The sequence below is a fragment of the Acipenser ruthenus genome, chromosome 13 (assembly GCF_902713425.1).
Source record: "Acipenser ruthenus chromosome 13, fAciRut3.2 maternal haplotype, whole genome shotgun sequence".
Classification (NCBI taxonomy): Eukaryota; Metazoa; Chordata; class Actinopteri; order Acipenseriformes; family Acipenseridae; genus Acipenser; species Acipenser ruthenus.
The window spans coordinates 3,460,701-3,481,192 of record NC_081201.1 but is presented as its reverse complement, the minus strand read 5'-3'; the positions used below and the strand labels follow the sequence as shown (position 1 = coordinate 3,481,192).

At 35.5% G+C, this 20,492-nt stretch overlaps 1 protein-coding gene across 6 annotated transcripts in view; it reads left to right on the top strand.

The window, feature by feature from the left end:
• The window catches only part of LOC117417956 (protein ELFN1-like), a 172,906-nt gene that overhangs the window by 103,754 nt on the left and 48,660 nt on the right, over positions 1-20,492 (top strand). For 5 of the 6 annotated variants that reach the window (XM_059035451.1, XM_034030399.3, XM_059035453.1 and 2 more), the window contains one exon: positions 16,730-16,823. The gene's annotated coding sequence lies outside the window, so the exon portion shown is untranslated. Of the gene's footprint in view, positions 1-2,505; positions 2,741-16,729; positions 16,824-20,492 lie in introns of those variants that run through there. The other variant, XM_059035454.1, reaches the window with a different exon arrangement.

The window sequence follows — 20,492 nt, the reverse complement described above, 5'->3', positions numbered from 1 at the left end:
AGACTAGTTATGGTAATAACTATGATGGCTTTGGAACCATTCATGGGCGGTCCACTCAGCTCTTACAGTATACACAGGGTAGCTTGGTCACTTGGACACTTTTGGTTGATAAAAATGGTTGCCATTTTCCAGTATATACAGAATATGTGTGAGTGTTTTCAGCACTTCGTAAAAATTTACTGACATTACTTGAGTGGAAACGTTAGTGGAATAGCCCACGGTGGATTAACTTCTAGTGTGTTTGATGATTTATTTATTTTATAAAGAGAAGGCGTGAGGCATTGGGAGGTGCAGTGGTGGAGGTTTGTTCTAATTCATAGCAACCGTGTAAATCTGATACAGATGGAAGCCGACTCGAGATGTACTTCATTCTGACTGCTGAGCTGGTCACATGCAGCATTCCCTCAAGAGCTTCTTTAATAGTTATACGATAGTGTCTGAATTAGCATTTTCACATTTGTTACTGCCAGCTTTCCTTGATATTTACCCTAGAAAAAAAAAAAGTATTCTGTATTAAACACAGACATTTTATAAAGTGGGTAAAGTGACATTTAGAAAGCAGGTGGCATTTTGGATGCACGCTTCACTGCCTAAAGAGTTTTCATTCTTGCTTCATGCTGCGGGTGATAATTCTGTGATCTGGAATTGAACAGTATGCCTTTAATTAGGGCATTAGTAGATGGAGGGCTGTACAGCTTACAGGGACTGCTTGTACTTTTTTTGTATGTCCCTCCCGGCAGTGTATGAATAGCATGTGTAGCGTGTCCCATGAAATATGGCAAGCCGTGCATGCAGTTTCCATGAAACATTACAAGTTTTCCACTGTGTACAGTACATGACGCCTGTATAACAAAGTTTCCCTCATGAATTCTATTCATTAAAATCCAGGCTGCTGAATGTTTGGGTTAATATTCCCTTCTTTGGAACATTGTACAATTGTTGATTAAGGTAATCCCACAAAAATGCCACCTGAAATCACTTTTACACTTGAGAAGTGTGTGTGTTTTCAAATTGAATACATGAATCTACTCCAGTGAATTGTATACTGTATATCATGTATTATGCATTTCTCTGTATTTAAAGTATTATGGATTTTCTTGTTACTGCATCTTGTAAAGAGCTTTGTGATGGTGGTCCACTATGAATGGCGCTAAATAAAATTGATTGATTGATTGAATTACTTACTTATATGTAATTCAGCTTCTCAATCCACAACGTCAGTGAGTCTTAACAACATCTTAGTTACTACTAAATGGCTACTTTATATCATCTACATTTTCAAATATTTTGCCTGTTTAATATCCTATTACTGAATGTGTGAATGGGCCTTGATGCTATATGAGCTCCAGTGCACATCACAAGTTATAATGTCTCCTTGGGACAATCCTTAAACACTGGTCCCACTGTGAAATATGTGAGTAACCACTCACTAAAGTACATACCAGAGCATATCTGTCAGGATGTTTATATTTTTTTACACTGTAGTTCAGGTGATGTAAATCGAGATATCTTGAGATAACAAGGTGAATATCTCATAATGCATGCTGTGTCAGTATGAACGACAAGTAGTGAAAATGAAGTTATAATGCTGCAGGCAAAATGAAATCGATACTTTTGGCGGATCATTTTCCTGTCAGAAATTTCTCTTGACGTGGAGTATTTCCTAAATAAAACACTGTAATTGGTTCTGGTTTAAATAATACAAATAAATGGTGTTAATATTTAAAGACCTTGTAGCTCTGGGATAAAGAAAGAAAGAAAACAAAGTATTTGTTTTAAATGTTGGTAGCCTGTCCTGTATCCCAGTGTCTTATTATAGTTCACACACACAAAACACACACTGAAGGTATTATTATTATTATTATTATTATCTGCAAAATGGGGAGAGGACAGAGGCCATATTCCAGCTAAAAGGATCTTAATCAAGAAGACAAACATTATGTTTCTTATAGAGAATAATGTCACAATAATAATCTCTAATAATGATAGGTGGAGAGCAAGCTGATGCTATTAAAAAAAAAAACAAAAAAAAACACCTTGACCTTGTTGGCTTGATTCAGAATATCACTGTGCTGGCTGGTGCTTGAGTCAGCTATTTAGCTATAATAACACAGTTGGCATTGACCGCCATATTGTTCATAAGGTGCTTAATGGCCAGATGGCGGGAGCTAATCAGTTACTGTGAATTGATTTTTGCATATTTATGAAGTCTTGTGAATAATTAATAGGGCAGCAGTGGAACTGAAGGCAGGTCTGGGCATGTCTGTGCTAACCGTGCATGCAGGAGTCCTGAACTTCACTATCAACAGCCCTGAACACCCTAATGATCCTGACTGCACTGAAATGTGCTACTTCAGACCAGCCACACGTGCCAGAGCCTCTTGGCAACAGACAGACCTTGTTATCTGTTGCATTTTAATGAAACTCAGCATGCTCAAATTGCCGTTCTCTTTTCACCTAGAAATACTTTTTTTTTTTTAATGCTCTACTGCTTCTTATAAGGTCACGCGTTGGCGTCATGCTAAGATTAGCCTTTAGGTGCAAGCAGTTGGCTCCATCCAGTTACAATAAGGTTCCTATGGAAAGGTTTATTATAAAGGAGTACAGTATGGAATGGAACCAGTGTTGACGTTTTTAGCACTTACGAATGCACTTCCACTGCCCAGTATGAGAAGCAAGAAAATCTCTGAAATATAAGAGAAATCAAGGACAACATAATTCAGCAGTGGGAGCACTCGAGGTACTGTGAAGTTGTCTATTGTCCACCAGCGTTTTTGTGTTAACCAGAAGGTGGCTATGTAATATAATAGAGTGCCGGGCCATTGACTGCTCAAAGTAAGTGTTACGCATCCATTTTCCAGGAAAGCAGAAGTGAAGTAGCTTTTTTGTTAGTTCAGCCACAAATTCCATTCTGCATTTTGAGAATAAAGGACAAATGTAACTGTCTCAGACATTTTTTTGTAAATGGAGATTTGTAAATAAACAGCCAAGATGTCAATAAGTAGAGTTTAGTACATACATAAATGATGCCTCAATCCTAAAATTCTAGGTGATACAAAACTTTTGGTCATAGATGTAGGTTTCTTTCTTGTTTTTTTTTTTTTTTTGTTAACACTGAAATGATGCCGTGCTTGCTGAAATATCTTTGTTCACATTCCTGCCACTGTCTAACTTTTGACTTTGCAACAAAAATAAGAATTAAGCTGAAATAGTATTGTGAGGTATAGGATGATACAACAAAGAACTATTCCAAGCTATAGACTGCAGCATTTGAATTTCATTTGTTTTTCCACCTGGGGCTCTCGGGTGCTTAATCCTTATTGCTTGTTTTTTTTTTTTTTTTAAAGAGGTAAAAGAAATTAGTTCTGTAGGCGATATACTTTGTAAAGTAGTTTCATTCTGAGAACAATCACAGAACCTGCCCCTTCGGAAGCACTCAATACTGTGATGTTGAGGGATACAGCAACTATAAAGGGTTTGTAAACATTTATGAATGCAATAAAAACATTTTAAAAATCTGATATGATAGGTGTTGCACATGCAAGTTCATACTGTGGCAGGGATTGTCTTTGAAGAGAGAGAAAAAAACAAACAAATGTTTAACTTCTTTATAATTTAATTATTTGCTGTAATGGTCTGGATATGCTTAAAACAGAAATATGGGAAATAATATAGTCATAAATACCATAATGGTGTGTATTTGAGAGTGAGTGATTAACATATGTCCTATTTAACATACAACCTATTTCTCAAATAGAAACATACCCTACTATCAAAAGAATTCACTGAGAACACAACAGATTGCCAGTATGCTAAACTGAGATTAGTCCATGCAGTTGGAACTTTTGTGCCTCAGACTGCATTTCATACACATTTCTTTCTATTTTTTTTTTTTTTAATTTGTGCTAATTTTTGTGAGATAACACTGTGATGGATATATCAACACTTTAAGGTTGGTCTTGTCATTATTACGTTTTCAGATGCTTTGGAGTCCTTGTGGTAATCGAGTTTATCTTTAAAGTATTAGAAATTCCCAGTAGAGCAATGCCCTTAGCTACCAAAATAATTAGCGACAGTTTTGTTTTCTGGAGCCTCACTGGCTTCCTAGCTGCAGTAGTGGTGTGTTTTTGAACCATAGGAAAAACACCATAAAAGTAAGTGATTTTCTATAAAGCTTAACAAATGCTTCAAATATGGGACATGTTTAATTTATAACCAATAGAGCGTTTACTGCTTGGTTTTTCCAGCTCCAAAAATAGTTAAAAGAGCAATGGGAATTTTTGTATTAGTTTGTTTACCAGTGAGTTATTAATTTGACTTCAAATTGCAACAGATCTGTTTTTCTTTGATTATGTGCTTGTTTAATACATTTTTTCACCTTCATTTAAGTTAAATATTAAAGTTCAAGACACATGCAATATGAAAACAAATGTAATTTAAAGAGTGAAAGGAAATATAAAATGGGTGTAATTGCAGAAAATGTGATTTTTGCATACTTTTTTTTTTTACCATACTGAATTAAAGGGCCTTATCATTACAGCATGGTAGGACCATTATGTCACTAACAACTATTTAAAGGTAAAAAAAAGATGTACCAACTGTATAGTTTACTCAACTTACTGAAATTGTCTTCAAGACATGACTTTGAAATGCATGTCAAACCGTTTATGTCACATTTAATGATGTTATGGCTTGGACAGAAGGAAACCCGCTTCTGTATAAACTTCATTCAAAACAGTGCTTTTGTGCGCTCATCTTCCTTGCCATGCTTTTATGCAGTAGATGCCACACTGCCAAATCCACTCCTTTCATCTCGACAAGCCTAAGATTGTTCAATCTTTCAATGTCTGCCATTATTCTCATGAGAGAAGAGGTCTCAAATGTGTGTTTTAACACTCTGTGGACCAGATTTTAATGATTTTAATAATGCTGGGGCAGTGTTATGACTGGAACAAGCATGGCCAAGCACTGCTCTGAATGTAATTTAATGTATTAGTGATTTAATCCAAACAGAATTAAGAAACACCTTGGTGATAAGGCTGTCCTGCCCGTCTCATATTTTAATGTTTTCTAGCATTTAAAAGTTTAGCTCTGATAAATGTTTAATAATTAAAATAGACTATTTTAACATGGTTTCAATACTACTTTGTCCCTTGCACTTGTGTTGTAACATGTGCTACACATCATATCATCATCCATAAAAGGCTTGCTCTAGAATAGCTTTATTTTCAATAACAAGTTCCATCTTGTAACCATTCACCTTCAAACTCATTCCCCAGAATTCATTTGTTCATTGTCAACAGTATGTCCATTAATGCTGCCCTACATCCTACCGCATGTTCGGGCTTTAAGAAAAGTTGCATAAGACCATTTAAGTATGTGTTTGTTCTGTCTGTTTGATCTGACACAATAATACCAAACCTGAAATAATAACTTACAATTACATGGTGCCCCACATACACAGCCACAAGGAGCTTTCCAACCCACATGCAGAATATAATACAGAATCACTACCTGTGTCACTCAGAAATTTGATTGGAAAAACAAGTCATTATTCCTCTTGTGAACTTATACAATACTGAGAGTAAGATGTTAATTTAGTAAGAAACCCCTACATAAAAAAAGTTACGTCCTTGAGGGCTGAAGGCAAATAGTAGTCAATATCTAGGCTTGCAAAAGGCAAAACACATTACAAAGGCCAGAGTGCCTATGCAAATACTCATATAATGGATCTCTCAGCCTTAGAGCAATATGAAATCATAGTGTGTAAAAGATCATCCTTCCAAGCGAGTCACATAAAAAATACAGCTTGACCCCAATTTGTTTTTACTATCACAAGCCTTCTTTTCAATCTGAAAAATCACATGCGAATTCCCTTGCGTTTTTCCCATTTTAAATAATGCAAGTCTGCTTCAACCATAATTGCACATGGATAGCCAGTATGGACACTAAACGAGGGTCCATGGACACCAAAGGTGTATTGAGAAGGAAAGGGAGGATTGGCGTAATCCAGTATCTGCAAACAGTTAACCACTATGCCACACTTCCTTCTGTTGAATTTCATAAAGACTACATCTCCCTCACAGCCTTGCCTCTGCAGCAATAGTTGACACAATTTTATAAACAAGTATGCACTCCAGTTTAAATGGCAAATCAGGAATGTTTTTTTTTTAATACGAATGAAAGAATGAAATGCTGCATTGCATGATGAAATGCAGTATAGAGCAAAGAACAATTTGTATTCTGAAAATGAATGCCTGGTCAAGAGGGTACACATATTTAGATGCAATTTATCACTGAGCAATTCATGTAAAAAGTGTGAATTCCAGGGCTTAGTATGCAAACATTTTACATAAGAGAATTTGTTGGAGTCTCAGAGATGTCAGAGTGATGCTGTTCATCTAGTTAAAACAATCCCCTTCTTGCTGCCCTGGCCCCTATGGAGTTTTTAAAATATGCATAAGCTACAAATGAGCTACCTTGTTCAGGCAGTTAGACATACTGTTGTACCTTGGCAAATCTGTGTATATATGTATATAAACACACACAGGGTGATTAGAAGGTACGTTTACCACATGCAATATGGTGCGTTATATATTTATTTCTATTTTTTGAAAAAGGAATATTGCTGTGTACCAAAGGGAGAGAAATCAAGAAGAAAAAGGTAATAGATACATAAATATGTGAATAATTGATACAAGAAATACAGAAGAAACAAAGTAAAATAAATGGCTGAATAGGCTCAATACTATGATGCCTGAGGGTTTAAATAGAAAGCAATAGTAGATCATAACATCATTAACTATTTAGTAAATGACATCACAAATTTAACTATAAATAAGTGGGTGTAGTTGCCATGGCATCAAAAGCCTATAAGATTTCCATTATTCAAAGTGTGCCCTTAAGCGTGCCCCACATGTGAATAGCTCTCTGTGTGTGTCTAAACATGGAATGAGTCATGTGTGACTTTATTATCCATAAATGCCCTGGGTTCACTAGCGGCTGCTCAGTGTGCCAGTCAATAGGAAGTGATGCTGGTTGGTTATTTGATGGGGGATTGGTGTTGAGTAAGATGTATGGCTTAACAAGTTTTGAATCCCTACATCCTGTCCGCTTTCAGAGGTCACATATCCAGGCAAAGACTCTGTTTGTGGTTTTGACTGTAACCTTTATTACAATTGAACTACCTAATCATACTTATAAACAGGGATTCGGAACGGAACGGGAACCGGAACGATAAACAAACAAACAAAAAAAAAACGACGTTTTTCATGGAACAGAAACAAAAAACGAAACAAAATTATTCATTACATTCTGCAACCAAAACGATATTCAAAATTTTGTTTATCGGTTAACAATGTTTGTTTTTTTTCTTTCTCTTTCAGTCTGTTCTCTCTGTCTCTTTCTATTGTTTTCAAACATATAATCATTTGAAAAAAGCACTCATCCCATGGTCTTACACCCCAGTGGTCAACGACAAGGCATTACATCATAGCCAGCTAATGAAATTCAACATTACATTTAGCTTGCTCTTTCAGAGCAGCCAGCAGTGAAGCGAATCGAACTATAATTAATTTGCCTTCAGTTCAGGCTTCCTTCTTCCGAATCCACATTATGTGATCGCTCGTAATAATCAAGTACTGTTATTGACTTATTATTAATTTATGTACACAGAAAACGAGCAGTAAAGATGTGTGGCAAGTGACGTGCTTTGTTAATAAACAAAGGTTTGCTAGTTATATTCCTGGATATTAAGCGTTAAGACATTTTACAGTCGACTTGAGAAAGCAGCAATGTTTATTGTATAACGAATTTATTTTGTTGTATTGTCAATCATTTAACAATTCATGATTTAATTGTTCAGTGTTTCATTTTCATTGTTGCATCCAAAGGAAGTATGTAGAAGTGCACGTGTTGAATTTGTTGTATGTCTTTACTGTGAAATGTGCATACTGATGATCACAATGTGAGTGTTCATACGTAATAAGCACGTAATAAGCCATTGGTTTTGGTGTACTATTTAAAAGCTCATGTGTACGATGATGTAGCTAAAACTAAATCATTTGGTGAACTTTCCGTGAAATCTTTTTTTTTTGTTTTTCCTAACCTCGCCCTTGAAATGTACTACAAATGACCGTGCCAAAATCACAGTCTAAAGTCATACGTAATTTATTCAAATATCTTTTAAATGACAAAGTTACAACATAAGAGAAATCCTAATTCTGAGAAATTCATGAATAAAGTAAAGCAACAATTTTCAACTACATTTTCTATGTCCTTAGCCATGCATATTCAGGTTTATGCTAGACACTTAAAATTTGTCAGGCTTTAAGAGATTGGTCTAGTCTAATACTTTAATTTGGAGAGTGAGAGCGAGACTTATGTATTTTTATTTGATTACCTTGCAACCTACAGGCCGTTTAAAAAAAACAAAACAAGCTGAGAATAGGATTCTATGGGATTTTGTCAGGGCAGCTATTTTGCTGTTGATGCAAGTGTGATACGGCTTGCTCATTAAGGATCACAAATTGACAACGCAATTGTGTTTCAGAATATAAGTTACCAAATATTTTAGTGATCAAACCATGTCAGCAGGGTAAATAATCAAGCAATAAACACATGCAGGGCTAGATAAGGAATGTTGGCGACATGCAACTGATTTTGTGGGAGCAGGTCACATATTTGATGGAGCCATGATCTTGATTAGCTGCAGAGTTTATTTCAGACAAACATCATATTAAGTTATTTCGTTGGATGTAAGGGGGCTAACCCATCAAGATTGTTGGGAAATGTCGCTGTTTTGAATTGTTTAAAAAACAAACAAGTTGTAAACTCGAACTCGGGCAAAAGAAAGTTGCAACCGAGAAAAGAAAAAAAAATCAGCGGACTGCTGTCATTTTCTTTTAAAGGCTGCAACTTAGGCATTGTTGGTTCTATAGACCGGAAGTAAGTGCATTTATTGATACAGACTTGTCACACCGTTTTCCTTTTGAGTTTACTGTATTTCATGCTTTTTTGTTTAATTCGAGAAAATAAAGACCTATGAACACCAATACAATAGCCTACTTTGCGAGAAAAAAATGAAACCGGTACAGTGTTTATAGGTGCTGTTTATTTAGAAAACGTAGATATTACATTTCAACTTAAAAAAAACATTATTTTTTATGTTACATTGTTTATTTTTGCTGAACCATTAAGTGTATGGAGTTTGTGGAAGCTTAACATGAATGACAAGCTCTACGCGTATCCGCAGAAGTTTCAAAATCACCCGGAACCTGCTTTGATTAAATGAGCAAGGAACGTGTTGTGACAAGCGCATGCGCACAACAAACAGGGGGAACTGAATTTGATACTACACCGGAACTGAACAAAATCAGCCGTTCGGAACGGAACGAAATTTTACATATTGCATAATGAAATATCTAACTTTAGAGGAATGCATAAATACAGGACATTGCAAGCATAATAACATTCCATTCATGCGTCATTTTGAACTGAACTCCCAGGAGGAAGAGTATATATGACACCATGTATCTATACTGTTTCATTTATACAGCATTATTTTAAGTACTAACATAGTACTAACATATTTCACCTCTCATCCTAGCTCAATCTTTTTGAATGGACTTTAACCAATACATCTACAGTTTATATAAAGGATTTATCTTTCTACCTTTAAAGTCTCCCATCGGAGTGGCTGCTAAACTGAAGACTCAGATGTCTTCTTGATGTGTCTGTGTGAGAGGCAGGAAGGTAAGAAAGTAGGCCGGGGCCCTATTGTGTCAAGTCTCTTGCTGGAGAAGGTTAAAAGTATAAATCCCAGTACTGCCAGACACATTTATAACTAGACCCAACCTGACTAGTAATGCATTTCAGAGCCTTGGCTTTACAGCTATGGCCAAAAGTTGTGCATCACCCTCTAGATTTAACACATTTTGCTTCATAAAGTCAAATCAAACCTGCTGAATAATCTTACCTTAACATATTGAATAACATACTGCATTGTAGGTTTCTATATACTTAACGAAAAATGTGGCATTCCAAAATCTAACATGAAATATTGTACTACTAGTATGGCTTCCGAAAGACTTTGCGCTATAATTTTGTTTAGCTTCTTTGATTACATGATGTCAAATAAAATATTAGAATTTTTTATATAATTATATAATTTTTTTATATATATATATTGCAGCAGTCAGAAATAAATGTGTTTGATCTAATGCATTTAATGGATTGGAAGTTGCAGTGATGCCAAGACATCAGTTCTACTATAAACAGAACTTTGTAACTAAACACCATCCCTTACATAGGCCTTTGCAACATTGTGTTGGTACTGCTGTACATAATATTGTATGTGAACATCCCTCTTTCAAATGGAAGAGGAACAGAAAACAAAGAGCCACATCTCTGTGTTCTGTATTTTCTAGATTAGAGGGAACTGTATATATAATTTATATAATTTATTCAAACAAATGGGTATTTTGTCAATATTTTTGTGGTTCCATACTGTAAATCATTAACCCCTTGAGCTTTGAGAAACTAATTATAAAATGTAATTATAAAACGTGGCTAATTTCATTTTGAGTTTGAGCCATGCACCCGTAACAGTGGTACCTTTTTTTATCATATTTTTATGTTGTCGCAGATGAAAAACACATTAGATCCCAGACTCTACTTTAAATACCATTGTATTTCAAAGAAAGAAAGAAAGAAAGCTTTTTGGAATTCTTTGTTTAATTTCACAAAAGGGGTCTTTTGTAACAACAGGATTAGTCACAACTGTCCTTAAGAAGTAATACATATTTCTATGGATTTAAAGAAACAAAAGAATACATTCAATACATTCATCTTTGACAGAATATTTCTGTCTTGGGGTAATTTAGAAATCAGCATGCTGGCAATGAGAACAGCTTCAAGTCAACATTGTCTGTGAAAAGGACCCCTCCCCCTCCTACCCTCCAACCCGCTAAACTCCCAGTGGTACTCCATTTCACAAAAAGTCATTTCTGGATATGCACAAGACATTGGTGCTCAGCCATTCCCTCAGAATTATTTTTCAAAGTTGACAGGAGCCCCAGGCCATTTTGGTTCAGATAATTGTATTTTTATTTAATTTTTAGATGTTTAATTCTGATCACTTTCTTCTTAGATAATTAAAATTATAGAAAAAAGTGTCACTTTTTCATTACAAAGATGGATTCAGATCTAGGTTTGAAATCTGTTTCATTACTATATGACACTTGTTGTGCTGTTCCCATTTTATTAGATTCACGTGTCTTTCCATTTTTTTTAGCCATTTGATTAGTCAAAGCATACCTTGTCTCCTCTGATAGTTTCTCACCTGTCTTCAACACCCTAACCCTAACCCTGACACTAATACTAACCCTAACCTAAAATGGCATTAATAGCTACTGGGGACCCTATTAACAAAGCATTGTCTGATATAAATTATTAATGAATAGTTCTTTCAAAGCATGTTTTGATGATTGAAATAGAATGTATTATTCAAGAAACTCCTACAAAAAAAAGACCTTTTTCAAGGAAACCAATAACAGTCTTGTGAATAGGACCTGTTTAATTCCTGGTTGGCTTAACAACCTTTGAGTTGAAGCATGTAATATTTGGCAAGGACTGATATTCAATATTTTACTTCCCGTGCTATCTGTCAATTTCTCCCATCAGTATTATACACTCAATAGTGCTTAATTTAGAAATGCTTAAAGAAACTTAATTCCATGACAAGCATTGTGTTTCTCGGTGCGTCTTCAACCGATTTGAAGACTTCTGGTTGAAACATTTGTTAATGTATTAAGTTTCTTTTAGTATTTCTGTAGTAGTTAATTTCTGTTCAGTGTTTTAGCTCCAAATAGAACAATGTGACCTTCCACACAAGGAAGTGAATAGATACCAGGGAGCATCAGTATAATTCAATAAGTGCAAATTGATGGTCACAAGGGAATATAATAAGCAGAACTTCCATGCACGGCAAATTACGGATCTCGGGGGGGAAAAAACAATATCACACTGATGTGTATAGTTACATAGGGTTAAAAGTATATTCTACGTTACAAATCTTTCACAAGAGGCAGTGTGTCTCAGCTTAGGGTCAACACTACGGAAGCTGTGTCTTCTATCTCCCAGGAGTGATAACTGTATTGTACTACACCTGAGAGTTACAAGAGAAATTGCTTTCACAATACATTTTGTTAAACCATTGGATTTGGAGTTAGATTTACCAACCCTGAGCCCCATATCGTTCAGTGTGACTAATGTAAAAGAAGCAAAGATCATCGTCTGTCAGCTGCTTTCTGTTGGCGGTAATATTTGAAGTTGCTGTCACCACTGTGGCCTTGTGAGTCACTGCCTCCATAAAGCTTTAGGAATCATATCACTTCATTGCCTGCTGATGGCTAATAATCACCATTAGGACATTGATTTGTTTCCTCTTTTTGCAAAATTGCATTTATTTTATCAGCCACTATCATGTTTTGACAGACACACACAGTAAATATACAGTTTGATTACACTGATTTCTCAGGTTATGATAAATTGCCGTTGTCTGTCTGTCTATCTATATATCTATTTATGTTCGTTTTCTACATTTAAATACAAACTAGTGTACTAGTGCTGCAAGGAAACCACTTTATGTTACGGGACATACATAACCATGTAATAACATGGTAATGTCTAGTTAACTACCAACATAGGTGTCCAATAACATGGTAATGCCATGGCCATTGTGTTACAATGTAATTACATCAGGTAACAAGTTGTTTTTAATAAAGCAATAGTTTCTTTTTAGTACTTCACTGTCTGTCTGTAAAAAAAAAAAGGCTTCATAAAGTTTTGACGTCCATGTTCATTTTCTGATGGAAACGTTTGTTTTTACTTCCCACTGCAGGCTGTATTGGGATTGTGAGCTTAGTGCTTTCAATCAGGTGATAGAAAATGGGGAAGAAAAGCCTGTAGTAGCTTCATCATTAAAGTGTGCAAGATATCCTCAAGCTATTCCATTTTGAAACCCCCTTTATCTGAACATCCATTAATATAAACTATTTCCATATCCCTGGAGCAAGTTGCATAAAAAAATTTACACTAAAACCGTAGATGAGATTTTCCCAATCAGTATCGACTTTGACAGTAACCACTTTGAATTCCATTTTATTCATACAATTTAGAGTGCTATTAGTCCTATTTTGCATTGTATCTAGTATATGTTTCTTTTTTAAAAATGTGATATATGCATTTTTCCAGTATAGAAAACCTCAGACTGCCTTCAGGCTTCAATGTCTGATTTCATGGCATGCATATGAATTTGTTTATTTTACCTTTTGCATTTGCAACTGCAGTCCATTTCTTATTTATCCTCATACTCATGTGCAACCTTCCTGAGTTTGCATCAAGTCATACAAGTCAATCACTTTCACCTGGTTTACAATCACTTTCATGTGTATCGTTTAAATACCAATACTCAGTGTGCAATTTCAAAGCCTGCAGAATCTCATGGTAGTTTTATCCATCAAATGTAAGGCTTTGTGGAGGGAAATAGAACATGAAACATCTTGAAACATTCTTTTAATAAGAACACCGTTATCTGAAGGTGCTTTTTAAATGCCCTTTTTAACTTTACACCTGACCAGACTTACAAATGAAAGAGAAAAAAGACAAAAAGTGACTTACAAAAAATACCCTTCAAAATATAAGGTCCTTTAAGTCTTTTCTTTTGACCTTTAGATTTACAGAATATGATATGGCATGTACTGGAATATACATGCCATTAATTTTCATTGGGATTCGATATTCTGTTAACATGCAATAACAGGACACTGTCTCAATACACAAACGTCACAAAGGCACCCAGCAGCTTGTTCTGGAATGGGTAATTCAGGTTGAAGTTAGACTCAGAGCGGAAACTGGTTTCTTAATATAATAGCTGGACTAGAGGATGCATCAAGTGTTACTTGGAGACATCCATCTCCCTGGCAAGTACAACAGTCTCTACTCATGGATTATATCCACAGAATCCTGTTCTTTTCTTACACTTGGTATGCCCATTACTTATCACTTAAATGGTAGTATTGATATCACTTAACAGCAAGAGAGAATTAAAATTTGAACTCTCAATTTGACATATTAGACGAGAAGCTTTTTTCCCCGCATGGGTTAAGACATGTGCAGCTGCAAGATGTATAGTGCCAAGCCCAAGATCCAATGGCTGTTGAATGCCATGAAATGGGTCATTGAGCAGCTAAATGGGATCATTATAATAAACAATTTAAAGAATGGTCTACCAAATTCCAAAGTTTTGCTATCGCCTTTTTTCACCCACATTTTAGTCTTTTTACTGGATGACAGCTGCCTGAGGCGCTATAACTATCATCTCTTTCAGTGAAATGCAAATCACACCCTTACCAACTAATTAAATGACATTATCTATATTCTTTGGGATTATTCAGATTCTAGCAGCGTTCAAATGGATTTGGAGAAGAAATATTAGTCTATGGTTAGATTCTTGATTTTAAGTGTGAGATGTGGCTGTGAACAGTGTGATTTGGGAATACATAGGTGGTTAACTTAATATGCAAAGAAAATCTTCCTGATTCCTTATTAGATCTGGGAAGAGTGTAATAAATGAGTATGCGTAGAATAAGTCTTCAGCAGGCAATGAAATGAGAAGCGAAGATCAATTAAGTGCAAGTGTCAAATGTGATCTCTCCATTTCTTTATTTCTTCATTTCGTTTTTATATTTGACTGACCAATATTGGAAGAATTAATCTCCCAGGACATCAGGTAACACAAAGTCCTGCACATTCAAATTAGTGCTGCAGATTAGTTCACAAATATACGAAGATACAGAATGCAAAGTCGATCATATTCAATGCCATGCACTGATTTATGATTAAGCGCAAATATGAAAAAACATGCAGGACAGCAGGCAGATATTTTAAAGTATTTTTCATTCGATACTTAGTTGAATGTAATATGTTTATAAAATGACTATCTATAAATGAAAACCCAAAGGTTCTGCAGGCTTACACAGAGGCTGTTTGTCGTCTTAAAGTTCTGTTTGTCTTGTCAGTCAATAACACAGTCTGTCTGTCTTCTCATTGATCTACTAGTATCATTATATTGATCCATCTATCTCACATATGCAGAGGAAATCAAATAAATGAATCTTTCACTGCTTGGGATTTTATAATTAGTTTAGACTACACAGATGATGAAGCACTACTTTCCCTGTAAATAAAGCCATTTGGATTAAAAGTCAATTATCATAATTGGGAACCAAAACAGTAATTCATACATGTTCTGTTTCCGTTGAGGGTATGTACAAGCTACTCTTGGTCTGGTGTATTTGAACTATATTGAAAGATGCATTTTATATGCTGTTTTTGATCTGTTTATTTATACTAAAATGCTAATTTTAGTTGTGTTTGTATTCATTGACAAGGGAGGGTAAAATGCCATCTTCCTACCCATCGAACCATTCATCCAAAAATACCATACTACTTGTGTTAAAATTAGCTACCATTAATTACAAGTAATGCGGTGAATGAGGTAATTACCTGTAATTCTCTCTGCTACATTGTAATAAGGGTTTGAGTAGTTTATGGTTTGCATCGAGGCTACTTGGCAATATGATCTTACTACAATTACTTGTAACCATTGCCTGGTTAATATAAAGCATTCTCCTATTGCCATACACTATGTAAGTCATGTTTTTTTCCCCCACTAGTTAATTAGGGCTGTACTTTTTATTTTTCATTATTTATGTGATAATAACATGAGTGACTGTGAAGCCACTGTTTCCGGTGACAGGAAATTCTTAATTATCTTAATTAGATGGACTGGTTAGCAAGCTCCTAGTACACGAAGACATCTCCATGGAAGCAGGAATTAATTAACTACTGCTGTTAATTAAAGTTCATGCTGTGCATCCTCTCCCTATCTATGCTGTACAAGGTTTAGCTAACATGTATCCTTCACTCTGTTACTGAGATCCATTCGGTATAGGTTCTGCTTAAGTAACATTCCCATATTTTAAAATCAAGAAATAGACAGGAAGTATGGAACTAGTTTCCAGCCCATTATATTTAAGTCTTCCCTACAGTGCTTGAGAAGTTAATCAAGAGCTTGCTTTCATTAACAATTCACAGTATATGTTGGTATTTATTTCCCTTTATGGTAGGCAGTATCTTTGCTGCTGGTGATGGTCGGGAGGCATAACATAAATAACTATTATAGTCATTTAAGGTGTACTTTATATGCATTCACCTTGCTAAGCAATTACTATGGAATAACATTGTTGTTAAGGCATTGAAAATAGAATAATTTTGGTTCGCATTTATACACAAAACATCTGCTTCAAAATACTGTATAATATAAAGTTGGTGGATGTACGTTTCTTTGGAATTCATTCATTATAGAAATGTGATCCAGAATCTTCCAGCCCCATAGCCAGGCATTGCTTTAGCAACAGTTCACAGCTTGCATTCATTACAGAGTTAATCATTTGCGTCTTTATCTTTTTTACACCAGACCATTGTGACTTACAATTGTGTCAAGGCTAGATTTTGTAAGGTGTTTTTTTAGGGTGTTAAAAAAAATTTTATTGACTGTTATAGTACTATAGGGATTTAGTCTGTTGTATCGGACGTTGTGGGATTCAAGATGTTGTTTCAGTCCCAAAACAAGTTCAATAGCTTTTATCTTTTCCTTCTTTTGCAGAGAAGACAAAGAAAAAACCATGAAGAAAGAAGACGGGGTAAACAGAAAACAATCCAGCACATCCCTGAAGGAAGACTGAACCTCAACTGCACAGGTGAGTAAAGAAACTGGCTTGGTACTAACCCATCAGGGGACCAATCCATCACGCCCATGACAAAGAAGATCTTGGGACCTAGCAGTGCTTTGCATCATCTCCCTTTTTAATTACAGGTTGCATGTGTGTCTTTGCTTGACAGCTGTTGCCTTTTTTATATATCACAGATTGCTAAATGTTAAAAGATCAACATTTAAATAATAAAAAAAGGATCTGCATTCGCTCAAGTGTCGGTGTTAGAACTGAAAGGGGTAAGCGTTTAAGTAATAGAAGCTTTTTTTATAATACAATCTGGTTTTCTATGTACTGCTCCTGAAATGATTGCGATTGACAGCTCTGGCACTGAAATACTCCATATATCCACAGGCTAAGTACAGTGCAAGTGTGCAGTAGAAGGGTCAAATTGTCTACAAGATGTCTGTGAGGACATAGTCTTTAAAAGGGTGAGATATCAAGTCTGTTCCCATGCTATGCATTTTAGAGATGCAAGGACTGTCCATTTTACCAGTAGTTCTAATAGTAGAAAAGCTAGATTTAAGCAGCCGGTACCAGGCTGGGTTTATAATCCTAGGATAAATACAGTGATTAATATTTTGTTTGTTACCTTATATTTTTGTTTTAAAGTTATGAATAAATTGCCCATGATTATTGTTTGTTTATTTAGCAGACGCCTTTATCCAAGGTGACTTACAGAGACTAGGGTGTGTGAACTATGCATCAGCTGCAGAGTCACTTACAATTACGTCTCACCCGAAAGACGGCGCACAAGGAGGTTAAGTGACTTGCTTAGGGTCACACAATGAGTCAGTGGCTGAGGTGGGATTTGAACTGGGGACCTCCTGGTTACAAGCCCTTTTCTTTAACCACTGGACCACACAGCCTCCTTGTGGGATCAAGACAAGAGGCAAACACAGATCATCCACAGATACAAGATATAATTAACCACATGTAACCAACAGAAATGACCACTTCAACTACAAGGGTAGCATCGTATCTAAAGCCTCACCCCTGTAAACCCTTCCTCCAGACCCGGGTCCTTCTCTTCAACTACATTTCTAAAATAAACTACCATCTGCTGGTGTTCGTATGAACACAATTGCATATTAAGTTTTAAATATATAGTGCTGTCACAACCAAATGCTTGTGAAACCAATCCCTGTTCAATACATGCATTTATTTTGGGTAATGTCTTTGTAACTGATGTACATGTGGCTTACTGATTTCTGTTACATCTGAGAACAGTTGTTACAGTGCCAGTGCCTGTCATGAAAGGTGTTGTCAGCTCTGATACCAGCACCTGCATTAAAAGGTTGAGATCAGACTGAAGGCTTTTGAAGAAGTACGGGCATCTGTAACATCTGCTGACTTGTAAAATTCAGATCATTAAAAGGCAAAGCTAGTATATAGACCCAAAAAAACAAATAGTGGTGACATAATTCCGGTAATTTAGTTAGCTATTGTATTCCTGGAAAGAGAGTACAAAATCATAATAATAGTTTTCTTTATTGATGATAATAATAATAATAATAATAATAATAATAATAATAATAATAATAATAATAATAAAACATTAGTTTGGAGTTTTTCTCCAGCACCCTCTGAAGATTGTGCTATGAACAGATAGAGGTCTAGACAGTTACAATACGCTTACAAGCAATGCCTGGCAGTTCTACAATTTCCAAAGTGCTGGTACAATAAAACTGGAAGAAGTCTCTCTTCTAGCAGGATTTTAAATATTTAAACAACAGAGGAGTTTCGAGTTCATCCACTCTTCTACTATCAAGTAGGCAGACAAACAGTATCTTTGCCAAAATAAAAACATGTGATAGTATTTTATAAACAGGCACGAAGGTGTTTATAAATGTATTACGAAGGATGATTTAAGTAGTGGATTGAATAATAACAGGCGATAACAAGTGTAATAGTGAGATGTAAGTAAGCCATTTATAAGAAACCTTGTAACTACATTATAACACGAAGATTTGCACTAGTAATATGCTATTAAAGTGTTTTTGTATTAAACTGCTATTCCTTGTTTATAATAATGCAATCCTTTAATAACACCTTTATAGACTGCAACCTGATCCTACTACTCATTATTCGAGGAAAAGCTTTGATGGTGCATTTAAGAAACAGATTGTTATTTCTGGGTTTTAAACTCAAATCTGCACACCCGCGACTTGAGATGAGTTCAAAACATAATTATGTCCTCTAGTTCTTGCTATTCCTACAACTTGTGTCAGATCCTCTCTTTAGACGTTATCATCAAAGAGAATTAATTAAGTCCGAGCTGCTGCACTGTTGATGTTACAAAGCAGCGATTTCAAAAGACCACTTATTACACTCCATTACGGCTTATGAAATGATATTGAATGACTGCTGGTTGGGCAATAAATAGAAGCTGCACATAAGGAAGACCTGTCACAGCTCATACTTATTGTTCACTTGAGGTATGTGGTTTTCTATTTGTATGAGATAGGTATCATGAAGCATCTCCCTAATGGTTACTAGGTGAGGTTAAAATAATTGGTGATCAAGTCTAATGGGTAATGAAAAATTAATGCAATACAAACCAGGGCCTCTTCATGTAACCGTCACTACTGTGCTATGTGTTCTGAAAGGCTCCAATAACCTCCAAAGTCCTGATTGTTATCTGAATCATTGTTTTGAACACTACCGGCGAATTGTTACACTATATTTTATATAAGCTGATGAATGGATGGATTTAATCAGAACAGAGCCGCAAGTTGTTTTTTACACACCGCTGCATTAGCAAAAAAAATAAAAGGAAAAACACGTATTTAAATGCTAAAAGCCTGTAATTGAAACTACTTGTATATGGTGCCCTAGGACAGGGAAATACTGTAGGGCTGTGTTTTTTGATTGAATGTTCATGAAGTACAAACAAAAAAAAAATGAGAAGCAACGGCACAATACAAAACAAATATGGCAGTTGCTGGAGGGGTTTTAATAACAACTGGCTGGTTTAGCTTTGTCTGATTTATTTAATTACCTGGGTCATTCCATGTCAAATCAACCACAATCTAGGAAAATCCCTGCCTCAAGATTTAGATTTTGCTTATATTTTGTGTGGTGGAAGATACAGGTCAGGTATACAGGCTAATCTGTCATCTTCACAGTTTAATTAATTCTGTGTTCAGGTGGGGCACCACCACTATATAAGATTTTAATCAGTCGACAGCAAGTCACAATCCATCACAAGACTCATTCAAACCATGTCATAAAACCGATATCTGTTCTGCCCACATAATTTTAAGTCGGATTTCAAGAACATTGTGTCACACGCAGTTGTACCTTTAATTTAGATATCCAAAGATTACATGAAATACCTTTTTCTATTCAAACGCTCATCTATAACCCATGAATGTTTGATTCAGAACTTTGCAAGAATCCATTTTTAAAGATGGCAACAAAGAAGAAATAAGAGGTCAACAGTGCTTCTGTAGTCCCGTGACAAACCACTTGCATATAAAGATTAGACACATTTTATGGCTTTAGTTTTATGGATATATTTATTTACATACCTTTTATGGTTTCTCTTGGTTTAAACTCAAACTATTTGCTAATATTGTACAATATAACCCAAAACAACATAAATGTGTGTTGTTCATGTTTGTACATTTATTAATAAACTGTGAAGGAAACAGA